General features: G+C 35.5%; 1 pseudogene; it reads right to left on the bottom strand.

Moving 5' to 3' along the window:
* Positions 1-7,797: 7,797 nt before the first annotated feature.
* The window catches only part of LOC144454374 (E3 SUMO-protein ligase KIAA1586-like), a 44,948-nt pseudogene continuing 42,285 nt past the window's right edge, over positions 7,798-10,460 (bottom strand).

Genomic DNA, 10,460 nt, shown 5'->3' with positions numbered 1-10,460 from the left:
TTTAAAGATTGTAATAGGGGTCCTCAATAATTTTAAGAATATAAAGTAGTCCTGAAACGGAAAAAAAGTTTGAGACCTGATCTAGTCAACTTCTTGACTTTACAGATGAGAAACCTGTACCAAAGTATTGGGCAATATTTCAGCAATTTATGCATCCTTAGAGTTAGAAATTAAACAAAGTCTCCGGATTTACTAGTCCAGTACAGCTTCCTTCATTGAGAGAAACTGACACACAGTGATAAAACTCTGACTGAAATTAAACACCATCTTCTAAAGTCTCCTTGCTGACATAACATCCTCTCACGTTTCTGATACATATCAAAGGCTAACTCAAACAAAAGTGTATAGGACCACTGTGCCCTGGGCACATCAAACTCACAGAAGTAGTACCTAATAAATGCTCTGTAAGTGACTTTACATTGCAGAAGACTTAAGAAGGAAGTCTTCCCCACCTTCCAGTACTAGAGACTTTTTAATTCTGCAATTAACCTAGGACACCTTTTCTGAAATGTTATCTTTGGGTCTCAGAATTTAAATTTAACATCATTGGCTTCAGATGTTACAAAACTCTATCCTAATCATAAAATGTCTCACCACTCAGCTAGACAAACTCCCCTCCTACTTTTCCAGTCATCTTATACTTTACTCATCCCCACCTGCTCTGTGATTGAGTTAACACTAGCCTCCTTATTGTTCTTCACACTCCAGACTGAACAGTTTCAATGTCTGTTCCCCAAGCCTGGAATTCTCTCTCCTTATATCTACCTTCTAGAAGGCTTCCTTCAAGTCTCATCGAAAATCCTACCTTCTAAAGATGCCTTTCCTTATCCCCCTTAATGCCTGTGCTTTCCCTCTGCTGATTATCTCCAATGTATCCTGTATGTATCTTTCTATAAGTAGTTATTTGTATGTTGTCTCCCCGATTAGACTGTGAGCTCTGTGAGAGCTGAGACTGTCTTTTATCTTTTTTTGTATCCCAGATACTTAGCACAATGCCTGGAACATAACAGATGCTTAATAAATGTTTACTGACTGAATAAGACTGATTGCTAGAAATTCATCAGCTAGGGTGACTAGTTTTTGTTGTTGTTATAGTTTATTCTACAAAAGAATATAGCACCAAAAAGAAATTGATGTCCAAAGAAGCCCTCTGTCCTGAGAAGTTAAAGTGTCCAACACTGGGTTGAAGTACCACTTGCATTTCACATGGTCCTCCCTTCGCAGCCAGTCCATATCTTTGGAGGGGCATTATTCCTATCCCATTAGTATTTTTCCCATTAAAGGGAAAAACAAAGCCAATCCTACTGATTTTTTTCATCAGCAGATAAAAAAAAAAGCCCTCTCTCTTCTTTTTGCCAAAGGAGAAAGACACTCTTCTGGAAGTTAACTCAGCATCTGACAGAGGCACAGTTTATCATCATTAACCATTTTGCCATCATCACAGAGTGAAAGAAGATATGAATTGGAAGGCACCTCACCAGACATTTAAATCAATCCATATGTAAAAGGAATCCCTGCTATAACATATACAACAAGTAGTCATCCTTCCTCTTCTTGAAGACCTCTAAAGAAGGGGAATTTGTCTCCTCTCAAGGTAGTACAATCCACTCTTGGAGCTCTTTCAAGAAGCTTTTCCTGACATTGAGCCTAAACTTATATTTTTGCAAGTTACACCACTTATTCCTTGTTCCTACCTCTGAGGCCATACAGAACAATTCACAACCCTCTTCCCTTTGACAGCCCCTCAGATACTTAAAGACAGTTATCATGTGTACTCCTGAGTTGTCTCTTCTCCAGGCTAACCACAAGCTGTGCCTTCAAATCAATACTCATATGACATGGACAAAAAGGCCCTTCACCATCCTAGCTGCCTTCCTCTGGATGCTCTTTAGCTTGCCAGTGTCTTTCTTAAACTGTGAATCGTAGAATTAAACATAATACTCTAAATGAGGTCTGATGTAAGTAAAGTCCAGGAAGAAATCACCTCCTTACTCCTATCAGCTATTCCTCTCTTAATGCAGCCCAACATGGCATTAACTTCTTTGATTGAAACATCTGACTCATTGAGCTTGCTGCAAACTGTTTGCTCTCCAATTATGCTTCCCCCATCTCATCCTTGTGAAATTGATTTTTATGCCCAAATGTGGGACTTTACATTTGTTCCTATTAAATTTAATTGTATTAGATTTCTCCCACTACTCAAGGCTATCAAGATCTGCATTTATTAAGCTCTCTTTATTGTGGTAATAATGCTGTTGGAAGTTCTATAAAGAACACTGAGGCCTCTTGCCTTCCAAATTATTACAGTCTAAAATGAAAAATGTCAATACACTAAATATGTAAGTGCATAAACATAAGTATTGCAGATCCATAAATTAAACATTAAAGAAATATGCATTTATAATATAAAAGTAACACAGTTGCTTCTGTTATCCCCCAATAAGATAAAAGGAAAAGTGAAATGTTACATCAGGTTGAACAGACTCTATTTTTCTACTGGGGATGGTGTCAGGAGGAAGTGAAAAGGTCACACATGGCTAGGGGAACAAAGGCAAAGCCTTATATAACCAGCTGTCGGCTGTTGCATGATGTCTAAACTTGGACTTTAGTCATGAAGTGACTTTATTCTTACTAATAAGTTTCACATGCCAGATAGTTCTCTTAGAAGTCTTTGTCAGTAACTCGAAAATGACTGAAATAGCCTCAGCAGCTTGCAAAGACAGAAACCAAACAAGTTAACCTGAGAGCAGAAGCCAGCAGAGGGTTTTTTCCCCCTCAAAGCACAACTGGGTATTTGCCTATGGAGTAGGTTTCACTTTTTACACTTTTCCAGGATGAAGGAGAGAGAGAGAGGTAGTAGCCTGCTGCTGCTGGGAACATTGCCTGGTGGCCTGGCACCATGGGAATTTCTTTGGCTTGCTTCATTGAGGACATGGAAATATACACAGTTCACTGGATCATAGGATTTAGAGTAGGAAAAGACCTCCAAGACTGAATTTCTTGAGCCAGAAAATTCAGGTATATAACCTGTTCATGCATCATATGCTCACATATTGTATAAGAAGTACAGTTTTTATTCTTTTATATTTTCATTCTTTCAATAAACCTTGAGATTCATTTAAGTTCAAGAATCTATGAATTAATTAACAATGTTGCTCCCACATTGCATGTCTTGGTAGGCAGTTTTAACTATGGCCTAAAATATGAATTACCTGGTGACCCACCCTGCGGTGATAAATCTTTATGAACTTATCTAGGAAAGTCTGGAGATGACAGACATATAGAGTAGGATTGTAAATTCCAGGAAGAGACTCTATATATTTTATATCTATAGATAGATATGCATATATACAGGGTTTCCCAAAAGTCTTAATGCAATTTAAAGTTTTTGTAGCTAAATAATTTAAGTGGATTGGCAATCTCAAATATTCAAATGTTCCCTGAAGTTATGCAGATTACATTCCATCTGTGTATTCCACAGGTTTCCATGGGCAATTACTGGGTCAATGTCAAGAGGATGCATGTAGGGTTGACTTAAATTAATGGAGTGGAAGACTCTTAAGACATAATTTACATAAGATAAAAATGTATAATAATTTTATTATAAAATTTATATGACATATAATTTTAGAGACTCTGATACCCAAAATAATCTTTTTATTACCTACTGATTGGTCCTTAAAATTCTCCTCTTAGAACTGCATCCCTTTAACTTGAAGCTTTTATTCTTGTGAAAATATGAATAACCCTAGGAAGGGTAACTCAATAAATCATTCCGAAATGACAACGAGAGAGTAGTAGGAAAGGCAGGGAAGGTGTAAAGTAAGAAACTTGCAGTCTTTAAACTGTCTACAAACATGTATGTAGTTCCTGAGGCTCTAAATGCAAGATCCTTGTTCGATTACCAGACATACTTAGTGGAGCAAGAGAATCATATAAATCATGACATTCTCATGATCAGCAAATTCAAATGACAAAGACTAAATTATCCTTGGAAATTTAATAAAGCAGTTGGTAGAGCTGGTTTTATCATCTTTCCAAAGGCAATAAGAAACATTATATTATGAGAAACTTGGTCATCTTGCCTCATGATGAGCATTTGCAAAAAATAACCATGAAAATAATTATAGGTTTCTGCATCTACATCTGATGCAAAGAATGAGGAAATAGAGGAATTTTATTAAGGTGATGACCCTCCAAATTCAATAAGTATGTATGTGTGTGTGTGTGTGTGTGTGTGTGTGTGTGTGTGTGTGTGTATTCAAAGATTTCAATGTAGAGGTGATAATAAATGAGGAGGGCTAAAAATTTGTGGAAAACATTTCAGAAGTAAGAAAGAAGAAAGGCCAAGGCTAGCCAACTAAGCCTTTCACTTACATGCCACAGATATTGCCATTGAAAAGGGAAGCAAGAGGCCCTAGACGTGGCAAGTAGCATATAAGTTCATCCTCCCAAAAATGGAATTGATTTTATTTCTAACACACATGAAATGATTGATTACTTATGTGTATAGGGTGATGGATTTGTCATCAGGAAAACCCGAGTTCAAATACCACCTAAGACACCTACTAGTTGTGTTTATTCTGAACAAATCACAACTTCCCCAAGCCTCAATTTCATCATCTAGAGAGTAAGCTCCTTGAGGGCAAGTACTATCTTTTGCTATGTTTTGTATCCCTAGCACTTAGCACAGTGCCCAGCACATAGTAGGCACTTAATTAGTGTTTATTAATTGATCATCTACAAAATGGGGATAATGAGAGAAAATGTATAAAGCAATTTGCAAACTTTAAAGGGACATGTAAATATTAGCTATGCTGCTGCTGCTGCTGCTTCTGGGTGAGTCATTTATTAATCAGCTATCTGTGAAGAAATTACAAAATTTTTAGAATAAAATAAAAACCTCTACCACACCCCAGAAAGAAGAAAAATTAGATAATGTGACTCACAATTGAGGCAACTACCATTTAAATAAGTTATTGATGTCCCCTAAATGGTAAGCAGATCAATGAACAGCCAATCAAAGACTATCACTATTTCTGAAAGAACTATAACTGACATAAATCAATTACCACAGTAAGGAGACCAAACAAATCTGGAAACTTTCTCAGACAACAAACTTTTGATCTTGTGAGGCAGAAAGATATAGTGGCCACAAGCAACACCAGTTTAAAACGCAAATTCATTTCTAAAATCTTACAGAAAAGTATGGTGAAAGATTATTAACAGTATTGCCTCATAAAACAATGAGGAGTGGAAGGGGGAAAGCAAGATCCTGGTGAAGAACTCTACTAGGCAAAATCATCCCAAGAGCACTTAAGAAGGAAACTGGAAGACAATGAATGGGTGAAAAATGGAAAATGTCATTTATATAAGAAATTTTTTTCTCCATCAATGCCAGTGGCACTCCCACATTTGGACTCTAGCACCACAGTTTCTGAAGTGTTATATGAAAATGTAGAAAGGGTAATAAAGAAAACAAAGCTTTTTATTGTTGTTGTTTTTATGAGTTTCCTTTCTCCTTTTTTTTATAGTTGTTAAATTGGAGGGGAAGTGGGAAGAAGAGAAAATGAATACTTATAAAAATAATTATTTTTAAAAAAAGGAATGCTGGGAAAAGCTAGCAGACAAAACCAAATATAAGAAAGAAAAGACCTACCTTGGAGATGTTGATTTTGAGGGTACTAAGGTATATATTTTCAAGATATCTGCAGGAGGTAAGGGTACAAGAAACTTGGAAAAAATCAGCTACCTTTTTATTTACTTCAAAATATCAGTAACTACTGACATATATACCTACTTTCCTTTTGCTATAAAAGCCTATGAGAATAATCAGCACAGACCTTGAGGACATCCTTGATGAATATTTGAAAAAGCAAGGAATAAAATATTAAGACATATGCTCACAAAAAGTATTCATCACCATCATGGAGAAAAGAGATACAGAAGAACAAGGGAACATACATTTACTCAGTGACTACTAAGTGTCATACACTGTGCTAATAGCTTTACAAAAAGTATCTCATTTGATCCTCACAATAACCCTGGGAAGTAAGTGCTACTAGTATCCCTATTTTACAGTTGAAGAAATGGAGGCAAAGGCTAAGTGACTTGGTCAGGACTCAGCAAGTATCTGAGGCTGAATTTGAACTCAGGTCTTCATGACTCCAAGCTCAGTACTCTATCCCTTGTGCCACCTACCTGCTCCAGATACAGCACCAAGTTGGGGTTGAAGAGAAATTAATAGTAAGACTTTCCAAATGCTTGCAGATAACATACTAACTAAACACTACTCAGATTCTTAAATGTAACAATTGTTCTTCAGAGTTTGGCCTACTTATCCACATGGTAAAAACCAAGTAGATTAAGAATTTCTATTGCCCAACTATGGTATGCAATTGGATGAACGGCATATAGGGCTTGTCCATCTTAGTATGTATTACAGAAAATGCAAATAGACAATGAGGCCCAAAACTGAATAGCAGTAGAAGAGAACCTAGATTGCCTCTGGGAAATTATCAAGTTCTTTTAATGGTCATTAAGACTGGTGTCAATTTAATAAGCCCCTCAGAGCTGAAGGCAACCAAGATGCAAAGATCTAAATCAAAAAAAAAAACAGAACAGGTTAAAATTCATGCCAATCTGGCATGGGATTGGGTCTGTGAGTGGCCACTGCACTTCCAGACTGAGGAAGATAGGGAGACCCAGTCTAAAAATAAACAATAATAATATGGTGCCCATATATGTGGCAAAATAAGGCAAAAAGGAAGGGAATAAGTATTTATATAGAGCCTATTGTGTACCAGGCTTTGTGCTAAGTGCTCTAGAAATATCTTTACATATATGCTTTACAAGGATCTTTTGATCCTCACAACTCTGCAAAGTAGATGCTGTTAGTATTCCCATTTTACAGCTGAGGAAACTGAGGCAAACAGTTTAAATGACTTGCCCAAGGTCACATAGCTAGTATGTATCTGAGCCTGAATTTGAATGCAGGTCTTCCTGACTCCAGGCCTAGCACTTTTTCCACCGTGCCTTGAAAAATTTAACCAAGATAACTGTTCAATGACCTTCTGTTTATTCATATAAAACAAAGCACAAAACAAAGGTATTTTCTCCTTTGGCAGAGGGTATGTAATGAAGAATTCAAATGAACAAAGGATTCCCTATGGATAGTAAGGTCCTCCAGATGCTCGTATTATATTACGACATTATATTGATACCATCAAGCCCTGGAATACTGAAGAATTTCTTAAATGAGATCTATAGTCATGTAACAGAGTGTAGCTAGCCACACAGGAAAAAAACAAGTAAATAAAGAAGGTCTATTGTACAAACTTTGACATGCATTTGGATGGACAAGCTATAGAGATGGCCCATCAATACTTAGTCAGATACTTCACATGAGCTTCCTCCAGAACTGAATAGAAGGTAGAAGACAGTCTTGGCTGTCTTTGGGAAATTACGCAGTGCTCACACTGATCCCAAGTTTCTCTTTAAAACAAGGCCAATCTTTTGGTGATCAATATTCTTCCAGAGATGACAAAGGCTGCAAGTAACTGAACATGACACCCTCCAGAGATTTAAAGTTGCAGGTCACCCAAAGGGGCATACAAGTAGGCTGACACATAGGATCATAGATCTGAGCTAGAAGCTGTGGGGTATGATAAATGTTTAACAACTGACTGAAAAAATCATGTATGTATGTATATACACACACATTTTTGTACATAAGTTTAACTGATACAAAGGATGTATAGCACACAACTTACAACTAATAATAAAATATAATATTCTTCATTGTGAATTCCATATAGGCAATTAATTCTCACAGAATGCTTTTGTTGATTTTTGCTGAACTCTTGTATCTATAGCTATTCAATCATGCTTTGACAAATGCAGTTGCTTCCCAATCCACTAACTCTTTTCCCAATAAGTTTATTGTCATTAAATCTTACATGTGATCTACTGTTAAACTATTTCTCACTCTCAAACATATTTAATCAATATAATATGTTATATATATATATGAATATATATGTTATATATAATATGTTATATATATGTTATATAATAATATAATATTCATTAAACTGAAAACTCCTTCAGCCTCAACCCTACTGACTCCAAGAGTGCTAAGTTTTTAGCTTTTTATATTTTCAGAGATTATAACATTGTTTCATTCTACATTAAAATCAATTTCATGTTTTAAAATTTCACTTAAATGACACAATTTTTTTTTCACTAGCTGTCCATGATAAAGTCAGTTTTTCATAAGGCCAAGTATATGGTTCTAATAAACCAAAATAATTTTAAATGCTTTCATTATTGTTTCTGTCCAACAAAAAGTAGGTTTAGTTATAAAATTATATTTTTTAGCAACATATTCCTAGGAAGAGCATTAAATTTATTTTTAATTGAATGGGATGTCTTTAAACTTCTCTGGCTTACTCAAATCTTTGATTTGGGATTCAGACTTCCTAGTAACAATTTTTAAATTCTCTAAAGCTCTTAGGTTGTGTTTGATTAATTTTTGTGCTCGCTGCATGTTAAATGATCTTGACTGCATTGTAGCTGAAAGTAATACAAATTCTTCCAAAGTGTCAATCATTAAAGCAAAGCAATACAAGAAATTAATGTAAGCTAAACTCTTTGCCAAGTCAGAATAAGAACAAGAATAAGAAAAATGCATAGATGATGCAGGCACGAAAGGTATTATCACACAGCAGCAGGCAGCCCATAAACTATACTATCACCTATCTCAATACCAGGCTTCAACCAATTTTAATCATTTAAATTCCAAATTCTTTAGCTAGTTTCTAGCTCAGTTTGGTTTTTGTGAGGTTGGTGATAAATATAATAAATTTCATCCAGAAATATTTTGAATGATTAACATGTTTTATTTCAGATATTGAATCATCAAGTAATGATTGTAATCAATAATTTAAACACTGCTAAATAATGATTTTAGTTAAATTTTCTAACAACTTTGTAGCTAGTCCAGACTTTCCCCTCAACATCATATTAGCACTATCAGAACAAAATGTAATTAAGTTCACTTTCAAATATGCATAATTAAAGCCAAAATTATTTAAAGTTGACAATAATGCATTGAAAATATACTCTGCTGTTGACACCAGTTCTTTAAAAGAATGCAGTAATATACCTCCAGAGAGAGAAATGATGAACTGAGTGCAGATTGAAGCATATTGTTTTTCACTTTGCTTATTTTCTTGCTTTTTTTTTGCAACATGGCTAATACAAAAATATTTTGGCATGATTTCACATGTATAATGGGTATCATTTTGTTTGCCTTCTCAATGGGTAAAAAAAGAGGCTTAAAGAATGACAAGAATTTGGAACTCAAATTTTTAAAAAACAAATGTTTTAAATAAATAAATTGATGAATAAATAAATAAATGATCAAATAACACTACTAATACATGACCTGAGTGTTTAACAATAAACTCATAAAATTCCTGAACATTTAACAGTTGGTTTTTGCAAGTGGGTACAAGCCAGTGGCTCTAGCATACCATTGGCTAAGAGGGTCCTCTGGGTCACCTAGTCCAATCTTTTTGTTTTACACATTTGGGAATGTTCTGTGAGAAATAAAGGTAAACTGAGGCACAAAGTTCCAAGTATGATCACTTTATTAGCAAAACACAATTACCAACAAATTGGGTCAGTGGCTCCTCAGTAGCCAAAGGCAATCTGAAGAGTTTACAGTGAGCATTTTTATAGTCAATAAAGAGGAAACACATTCATGAGATTAATACATATCCAAATTATCAACGCTAGAGTTTACAGGAATAGGGAAGTATGCCAGGACTAAGGAATAAGTCATAAAATTTGCTTTGGGGCTGTTCCTGACTCCATGTGACTTATAATAAACCAATGGCTATTGTTGTTCATTCATTTCAGTCATGTCTGACTCTTTGTGACCCCATTGGGGTTTTCTTGGCAGAGATATTGGAGTGGTTTGCCATTTGCTTCTCTAGCTCATTTTATAGATGAGGAAACCAAGGCAAACAGAGTTAAGGGACTTGCCCAAGGTTATACAGATAATAACTTTTGAGGCCAGATTTGAACTCAGGTCTTTCTGACTCCAAGCCTAGTGCTCAATCCACTGTATCATCTAGCTGTCCTAAGCCAAATGACTAATAGGTCATTATTAAGAAACTTACAAGGGGGTCCTACATAGTTGAGAAATCCTTGCTGCAAGGATAGGAAGTCTCAGCCTTAGGAAATGTCCTGAGCATTCTGTGGTCACTTTTTAAATCCAGTTTCTTGGACTTATCACTCAGGTTATGGGGAAGTTAGCAATTAGCCAATACTCTGCTAGCCTGCACAGGGTCATGTACATAGTTCTATTTCCCCAGAATTGAAATAACTTAAATAATATAATTTAATAGCAAAATTACAACATTAATTAATTGAGTCTTGGTTAGCAGAATCTG

Source organism: Phascolarctos cinereus, unplaced genomic scaffold (assembly GCF_003287225.1).
Source record: "Phascolarctos cinereus isolate Bilbo 61053 unplaced genomic scaffold, phaCin_HiC Scaffold_726;HRSCAF=1367, whole genome shotgun sequence".
In the NCBI taxonomy this organism is placed as follows: Eukaryota; Metazoa; Chordata; class Mammalia; order Diprotodontia; family Phascolarctidae; genus Phascolarctos; species Phascolarctos cinereus.
This window is presented reverse-complemented; position numbering and strand designations above follow the sequence as displayed.